The sequence below is a fragment of the Macaca thibetana genome, chromosome 3, assembly GCF_024542745.1.
Source record: "Macaca thibetana thibetana isolate TM-01 chromosome 3, ASM2454274v1, whole genome shotgun sequence".
Lineage (NCBI taxonomy): Eukaryota > Metazoa > Chordata > Mammalia > Primates > Cercopithecidae > Macaca > Macaca thibetana.
Window position 1 is genome coordinate 104,274,820 of NC_065580.1, and position 8,354 is coordinate 104,283,173.

Genomic DNA, 8,354 nt, shown 5'->3' on the forward strand with positions numbered 1-8,354 from the left:
CCTGGAAATGCACGGGCCTCCGTTGCTCTTTGATATCTGATGTTCTGGGAGAACACATATAGGTTCTGACAATGTTTAAAACCTCCTAGTACGGGCACAACAGTCCCTGGTAACACACACACACACACACACACTTACACACACACATGGATTCTAAACATGCAAAAAATTCCTGTAAGGCCTGATAGATAAGATGTCAGAAAGAAAAACCATTGCAATACCTTTTGTGTACTATGTCACAGAACTACAGCCAGGGAAGGAGTTAACATGTTATTATCTGCAGGTAAGTTTCCTCTCTCTCTGTCTCTCATTCTGTTCTTTAAAGGGCTGGGCAAGTCATTGGTGGAGCTGATAAGGGTGGGATAGCAGGCAGTGGGAGGGTGTTCAGGTTGCATTTTAGGGGAAGCTGCAAGGACAATCAGGGGCAGGGCCGGGCTGGGGCAGGGGGTTCTGCAGAGTTACCCAAGGGGAAGAAGGACTTTGATCCAGCTGCCTCTGCCTGTGGGGTAGCTTCTCACCATGTTCCCTTCTCTATCAGCATTTGTCTTCTCCGGACATTAAAAAAACAAGCCCAAATATGGTCAAATAGAAGAAAAGGAAGGCAAAGAAAAGGAAGAGGAGGAAAAGGAAAATGAAAGAGAAAAGAAAGAAGAAATTCTTTTAAAAGAAAAAGAAGCTAGGAAGTTACAAGGTGAATAAAATTAAAACACTGCCAGAAAGGCCAGAAAAAAAATGTAAGAAAAACAAAGTATTCGTTGAAAATCAAATTTAAAATGTTTGTAAGATAAGGTACATGAGACAAAATGAGTGATATTTAAAATAAAAGATAAGAGGCTTGAAGTTAATAAGATAAAAGGTTAAAAGCATAAGCATAGAGGAGGTAAAATATTAAGATAAAAAGCTCATAGATGAAAAGCTGAAAATGTAAAACTACAGCTACGCGTCATATAACGATGTTTCGTTAAACCACAGGACCACATAGATGATGGTGGTCCCATAAGATTGTAATACAGTATTTTTACTGTATCTTTTCTGTGTTTAGATATCTTACACACAAATACTCACTGTTGTATTACAGTTGCCTACAGTATTCAGTACAGGACCGTGCTGTGCAGGTCTGTAGTCTAGGAGCACTAGGCCATACCACATAGCCTTGGTGTATAGGAGACCCTACCGTCTAGCTTTGTGGAATGCACTCTGTGATGGTCACAACAACGAAATCACCTAAGGACACATTTCTCCGAATATATCCCCATCATTAAGCGATGTGTAACTGTAGATGGGATTAACAATTAAGTTCAGGAATTCAGAACTAAAAAGACTAGGATAAAGATATTAAAACTCTAAGATTTCAAGTGTCCTTTAGAGTTGGGTGCTTCAGGACAATAACAGGTTTCCTGGCGACTTCTGCAGATTTTCTGGTGGCTTCTGTGAAGGCTGAATCCTTCCTCCCTCCCTCTTCCTTTCCTTCCCTTCCCTTCCCTTCCCTTCCCTTCCCTTCCCTTCCCTTCCCTTTCCCTTCCCTTTCCCTTCCCTTTTCCTTCCCTTTCCCTTCCCTTTGCTTTCCTTTCTTGATAAAATCTTGCTCTGTTGCCCAGGATAGAGTGTAGTGGCTCAACCTCGGCTCACTGCCACCTCCGCCTCCCTGGTTCAAGCAATTCTCCCACCTCAGCCTCCCTAGTAGCTGGGATTACAGGCATGTGCCACCACTCTCGGCTAATTTTTTTTTTTTTTTTTTTTTTTTTTTTTAGTAGGGACGGGGTTTCACCATGTTGGCCAGGCTGGTCTCGAACTCCTGACCTTAAGTGATCTGCCTGCCTTGGCCTCCCAAAGTGCTGGGATTACAGTGTGAGCCATGACGCCTGACCAAGTTTCTTTTTTACCTGTGCCTTCACCACTGGTGTTTGGTTTGGATTAAGAACGTAAGGTTGAGACCCAGGAAAATGGCTGAATAGAGCCTGCCTCTTTAGCCTATTCTCCGCCCCTGTGTGCCTGGGAGTTGAGCCACAGCAAGCCGTCTGTCAGGACACAGACCTCCCTCCTGCCTCTGCCTCCTGGGTTCCAATCCCTTTCCTTGGAATGCCATTCCTCCCTTCTTTTGCCTGGCTGGGTTTTACCTACCTGATAAACCTTAACTTGAGAATTATTTCCCTGGGAAGCCTTTTCCGAGTCTCACCACCACGCTCTCCCACCCCTAGTTTAGTTTATTTTTCAGACACATTGCAAAATAATTGTTGATTTGCTTGTCTGCCTTCTCCAGGACACCAAAGGTCGGGGGCCACTGAATACTAATGGAAAAACAGCAACAGCAATAAAGCACGATCTATCCATTTTCTCATCACATCTTCAACAACCCCATGAGGCAAGCTCTGAGAGCCACATTTTATAGATGAAGAAACAAAAACTTAGTCATTTATTTCCTTGACAAATCTCCACTGACTTTCCACTATGTGCCTGGCATACAGGGGTTAACTAATCTGCCCAAGGCTGCCCATTTAGAAAGTTGCAAAGCCATTCATTGAGCTCAGGCTTCTAAGCCTGTGCTCTTGCCAGGATGCTTTTTCTCCTCAGCACATAGTAGGCACTCAGTAAATATTTGTCAAAGAAGCAGATGGCTACATAGGAGAGTAAAGGCCATGGAAACCCAGCCTTCTTTTTCTGAGACCCTCCTCTAACAATGGCCTCTGATAGTGCTACTGGGAGGCACTGCAGTTGGGTCTTTTGATCTTCCATGCATCCTTCTAAAGGAGGTACCGTGTTTTAGGAAGATCCCAAAGGTAAACACACAGGTTGCAATAAAACTTTCCTGGGAATCTTCCCTTGAAAAAGCAAACAGGACACAGACTCCAGAGTTTTCAAATCATTGTGATTTCTAGGATTCGTTTTTATGGTTTGGGAGTGGAATGTATGGCTTAAGCAAACACAATTAAATCCAAATTACCCGTGGCCACGCAGCCACTGGCTGTCTTTCTGTGTGGGAAAACGCAGGGCTTTGGAGGGCTAGAAAATGTCTGAAAAATATATGAAGTGACTCTATCTTTTTTTCTTTCCCTTTTTGTAAATGTTCTTTTAAAACACACCGAATTCCTGAGGAAGTTGCTGTTTTATCTGTTTATTTTTTGATTTGTTAGTGTCATAGAGCATGAAATCTTATTTAAAAGGCACTGTTCTTTCTTGAGATGGATGCCCGTGATTTTCATTCTTACTTTCTAAGTCCAAAAATGAAATGCAGTTCTGCCTTATTGGGAGCATTTCTGTATTCTTAAAATGTGCTGGTGTTTTTCCTGCTGCAGATGCTTCAGAAGCAGTGTGTTGGCAATTTGTTGTGATTCATAGTGAATTTATTTATATGGAGAATGTTGAAAACAACCTCCAAATTTTAAACACAGTGTACCCTTTGGTACTTCGTGTATGTGCCAAAGTGTCATCTCCATATGACTGGTGCAGGCCATTTGAATAAAGTTCCAGATGGAAATCATTGTTCAAATTATTCATTTCCCATCATCTAAATACAAATAGCAAAATGGAAAGCCATTTTCCATTGCTTCCCAAACAATAATAATAATAATAATGGTATGAAAAATCCTGACAGATACCTTCAAATAGTATGGTATTATAATGACCGTAACTGCTATAATGGGATTCTTTTACAGATGGCAGCCGAGGCTGATCAAACCCTTCATTAGTCCTTCTAAAAACTGTCATATACTTTCTCTTCTTTATGGTTCAAAACACAAAAGGCCCTTTGTGCCTTTAGAGACGTAGCTGCAATTTCAAATAAAAAGAGCAGCACATTAGCTGCCATTATGCATGAGCCATATCATCAGCATAAAAATGAATTTGTAATATTTTGCCACATGTGATGTATTATTGCCAGGCTATGTAAACAATACCGGGTCTGAAATTGAGCCTTGGGGACTCCCTTTACAACTGACAAATTGAGAAACAAGGCCATCAACTCTCACACATTGCATCCGGTGAGTTAAATAACTCAGCCAAGATCCATTTCTAGCCCAGTCTGAGATAATCTCTGTCCTGTAATAATAAATCATAGTCAAGGGCGTCGGATGCCCCAGGCAGATCTATAAACCCGTAAACAAGGCTATGCTCCGCAATTTTGATCACTCTTAAAAGCTCAAGCCAAATCATTCATGGGTTTAATCTCAGCATTGGTCACAATTACATTCACAGCTCCTGTCTGCCCATGAAAAACAGCAGGGTTGCTGTTTAGAAATAGATCAAGGTAGCAGCTTTCTCTCTTTGTTGATACTTTGGCTTTCCCCTCTGTACTCACGAATTCAGTGAAAGCTGGCGTCTGCACTGGGGATCAGCCACAGAGAGCAGGGACAAGTTCTATTTATTGCAGAGGAAGGAAGCAGAGGAAGATTGCATGGTAAAGCCGGGTTGCTGAGCAAATTATTCCATTTTCGTGGAACCTGGAACCAGAGTTTTGGGCAGAAATGTCCTGGGGAATGCTGAACTTGCTCAGTTGTGCCTCCTAACTATATTTTTTTCACTTTGCGTTGGTGGCTTATGTTCATGGTTTCATAGGTTTGTCTGATTGGGGGCCACTTTGGGCACAATGGGATTGTTAACGCTCGTTGGTTGTATAGGGTCAAAGCTTATACATGGATGAGAATTGACTGCTCAGACCAAGTGTTTGGCAATTCTCAGTCTATAGTTTGTTCTTTAACTTGCTGTAAAATTCACAATAGAGTTAATCGATTCCTCTTTTCGAGCTTTACTTATTTTTGGAATTAATTATAGTTGACCCTCATTATCCACAGTTTAGCTTTCCCAAGTTTCTGTTACCTCAACTGTGGTCCAAAAATAGGTGAGTACAGTACATTAAGATATTTTGAGAAAGAGAGAGAGAGAGGCCATATTAATATACATTTTATTACAGTATATTATTATAGTGTCCAATTTCATTATTGTTAGTTTTTTCCTGTGCCTAATTTACAAATTTATCACAGGCATATATGTATAGGCGAAAACAGTATCTACAGGGTTCAGTACTATCCAAGGTTTCAGGCATCTGCTGAGGGTCTTGGAATGTACTCTCCATGGATAAAGGGAGGCTGCTGTTCACACAAGAGCTGAACAGCCAAAACTGGGGAGATCGGTAGGGGGTACCAAAGAGAGAATTTGGAGTTCAAAGTAAGATGCATAGCTCCTTTTATGATTAATATTGGCAGGAGAGGGAATTAGCATTTGTTAAATACATACTCAGTTCAAGGCACTATGCTGCCTGACTTGGAAATGTTATCTCACTTAATCCTCACAATAATCCTGTTGGGTGATATAGTCATTATTTAAGAAAGAGGAGGCTGGGCATGGTGGCTCATGCCTGTAATTTGTTTTACACTTTGGGAGGCCAAGGTGGGCAAATCACAAGGTCAGGAGTTCGAGACCAGCCTGACCAATATGGTGAAGCCCTGTCTCTACTAAAAATATAAAAATTAGCCGAACATGGTGGCACGTGCCTGTAGTCCCAGCTACTTGGGAGGCTGAGGCAGAAGAATCACTTGAACCCGGGAGGCGGAGGTTGCTGTGAGCTGAGATCGTGTCACTGCACTCCAGCCTGGGTGACAGAGTGAGACTCCATCTCAAAAAAAAATTAAAGAAAAAAAGAAAGGAAAACCAAGACTCAGAGAGGCGAGGTAACTTGCTCAAGCACACATAGCTAGGTGAGTGGCAGAGCTGAGAGTTGAAACTAGGTTAGGGTGACTATCAACCTACAGTCTTTCTCCTGTGCCTCACTGCCTCCCAAGAGTGAGATCTCAAATTTATGTGACATCTCTGACTTAAGGCTGGGTAGGCAAATCGGATTTTATGTCAAATTTGCTGGATTAGTAGTAGTGCCTGGAATGCTATGTGGAGAAAGATTGTCGCTGGGCGAGATTCTCCAGTTGATGAATGGTGTTGGCCACGTGGGTGGCTGGGGAGGCCAGCAGGCAGGAGGCCGGCTGAGTGTATGCTGGCTTTGCCTCAGGTTACTAGGAGGTATAGTCCATCTTCAAGCAGAATTGTGCCTGTGTGTTGGGTAACAATGTACACCCACAATGGTTATGTGTTGGTAGCAATGTGTTATTCATAACCTGTTAGGAAGAAAATGCTATTTAAAAAAGCCTCCTGATTGCCACTCTGGAAACTAATAAGCTGTGGTCCATCAGCATTTCAGGGGCTTATATTCTTGTAAGTAAAACACACTTGAAGGCACCCTGGCAATACTTAGGGTATCCTGCCCTTAAAGCATCCTATTTAGAGAGTAATTATTTTCTATCTTTGTTGCGGTAACAATAGGGGAATGAAACCTAAATGAATGAGCAAAACAAAAACTCCTCCAACCACGAGGTGGCGCTATAATCTATTACTCAATGTATAAATGCTTCGTGCATTGCTTGCTGACTACTCTATTTTCTTTTTGTTCCTGTTTTACTTGCTTACGTTTTAAAAATTTATTTTTTAATTGAAAAGTAAATATTTTATCTATTTATTGTGTACAACATGTTACTTTGAAATATGTATACACTGTGGAATGCCTAAATTGAGCTAATTAACATATGCATTACATCACACACTTTTTATCTTTTGTGTGGTGAGAACATTTAAAATCTACTCTCTAGGCAAATTTGCAAGAATACAATACAATACATTGTTATTAACTATAGTCATAATATTGTACAATGGATCTGTAGAACTAATTCCTCCCATCTAACTGAAATTTTGTACTCTATTTTTCTTTTCACGTTCATTTTAGTTCTTTCCTTCATTTCTCCAACCCTTCTCAAAACAAACTAACCAGCCAATGGTCCAACAAGCAGATATCTCCTCTAAGTACCTTTTTAAATTATTCTTTCCTCATAGATCCCATATTTTAAATGCCTTAATGTAGCAAACAAACTTCAATTAGTAATAAAAATTCATTTGGGGGTTTTCATTAATCAAAGATTATCAGAGCTTCTGCTCAGAATATGTGTTATCAGGTAAGTTATGTTTCTCCAGCTAAAAATTAAAGACATTTAGTATTTTAGATAGCATGCCTATGTAAACTTACCAAGGATACACCTATAGATCCTATTGGTTTTTTTCGAGTAATAGAAATTGTTCACCAATACTCATTACTGCCTTTAAAGACTTCTGGGAGGGGTGTCTTTAAACTCATTTTAAGAACCAAATCATTCATTCCTGGGTCCCTGGGTAGAAATTTTGTAAATATCAGGATGGTGAGGCTGCCTCTCCAAAAGCAATACCTACTGGTTCTCTTTCTTGGTGAAGTTTGCTCACAAATTCAAACTCCTTGCCCAGGATTTAATTCTCCATTTCAGAGAATTTAATCCTGATTAACACTTACACCTGAATAACATCTTTAATTCTAGATTCTTATCATTCACCAAGAAAACTAGGCCATTTTGGTTTAAATTAAATCACCAAAGGTCTTGTGTGATTAGTTGGTAATAGTAAAAGAGACTAGAGTCATGACATTAGGGATCACTCACAGTTGTAACAATTAGACCACACTTCCTCCCAGACACAATTGTTAAGACCATCAATTAAATATAAACAGGTTTTCTGGCCGTAAGATTTTAGCTTTTGTTTCATTTCCAGTTAGCCTGGAACCCAGCAGTCCAGATGCGCCTGAGAGAGGAAGAGATGGTGAGACCAAATGTTGCTCAAAACCTTGGAGACAAGTGTGGTTCTAGCATGAGCTGAAGTTTTACTAGATCAGGAATTAATATAGGCTATGTCCTTCAATTTGTCTACATAATTTCCCACTGCCTAGTGAGCACTATAGCTCAAGGACCAATGGCACCCAACACCTTAGAAATAAAAATTCTTGAGTCCAAAGACAAAACATGCTATTGTTCGGCTCCTTCTACTGCCATGGGGAGACTTTTGTTATTGGACTAAACTTAAAAGAAGTGAGAGTTTTATGATAAAAGCAATTCTAAGCCAGTCTTTGCATAATCAGCCAATCCCAACAGTCACCTAATAACATTTTCCTCCCTGAACTCTACCTTTGAATAAACATCTTCCTAATCATGTGTCCCAAACTGTTTCTAGAGAATTCAGGAAGAGAGCAAAGTGCAACTATATCTGATGTATCACCCTAGTGGTCCAGAGGTTGATGGCTTGATTGATACAAACCCAACATAAATGCACAGATTTCAAAGGTGTTATATTTATGATCAACTGTGACCCACAAAGTGAAAGTGTGTGAATCAGTGAAGTTTGGTGTCTTCAAAAAGGCAGGGAGGCCCTCAGCTCCCCCAGAATGGTGCTGAATGTGGCTGGAATGTAGCTTGGTGTCTGCCAGCTGCCATCCAGGCATAATGCAGGTGGGAGCCCCG